A 1,199-nucleotide genomic window follows, 5' to 3' on the forward strand; every position below is an offset into this window, starting at 1 on the left:
AACTTCAGGCTCCGTCTAAGACTTATGAAACAAACACATCAATCAACAGACAAGTTGTTCTTCCCCAGTATGGTCGCCACTATGTTAGCGCTTGAGATTTCACCCTAGGCTGAGGAAGGTAAACCTTCAAGGCTACATCAAACCATTTCACCTCGTAGCTAGCCCTACGAGGTATGAGAAGGCTCTCTCGGGTCAGATTCGATAGATCTTTCAATATGATTAGGCTGACCAATTAATAATAAAGATTTTAGGCTAGTAAATTGATAAGGGGGGTTGATTTAATGATTTTTGGGGTTTTTTAATGGAATGACGGGGCTTTTCTGGGCTGCATGGGCAAAATCACAGCTTGAAACAGAGAAATATAATGACTACACAGGTTATCAACTGAGGCAAGGTAGGCATGCAATTTAACACCAAATCTGGTTTCAAATGGGATGGCAAGACTGGTGAGGAGCTAAGGAGGGCAAATAATACTTCGAATCCTCCTTAAACAGAAGAAAACATTGAGTTGAACAAACTTATAGGAGGAGCATATAATACTATGAATTCCTACCTAATCACTTCATTTGCTCAAATAGATATGATCATGAGGTGAATGAAACAAAACAGTTTACATATGAGACAAAGGGAAAAACTTATGCTAAATCAACATACCACATGAATCTCAGCAAACAGAGCTGTGAAATTTTCATTAAAAATCATCTGCCAATGACTGTAAAATGAAGCTCTGCTACGCTACAGCAACTCTCAGCGCTCAGAAAAAACTCCCCTCTCCCCTCTCTACGCTCCTCAAAATGAATTTTTAATACAATCAATAATAAATTGCTGCCCAAAACAGGGGCGCTGTTTTAACTACAATTACAAAAATTAGAAAAGGTTGTTTCATCTATGCTAAAATAAAACATCGTATTCCTAAAAATCTTCTGATGGCTGACATATGGAGCGCCAATCCTGTTTGAAGCATTGACCGAGGATAAAAGTAGGCGAATTGACTGTTTTTCTGCTGTGACAGATGTCGTTCTTCATTATCACTGTTCCGAGAGCAGAGGATCAAAATAGACAAAATTCGTTCCTAAATCGCTGCTTATGACAGATGTCTCTGTGTTGAGACACGTTCACCCTTTCCCAATCTTCATTAATGGAAACGGAACAGAATCCGGATCATTGGTTTGTATGTCTGTCTTCTAGAAACACAGCTG

This window comes from Pinus tabuliformis, chromosome 9 (genome assembly GCF_031772625.1).
Source record: "Pinus tabuliformis cultivar Carrire ecotype Pingquan chromosome 9, CPIR1, whole genome shotgun sequence".
NCBI classification, from domain to species: domain Eukaryota; kingdom Viridiplantae; phylum Streptophyta; class Pinopsida; order Pinales; family Pinaceae; genus Pinus; species Pinus tabuliformis.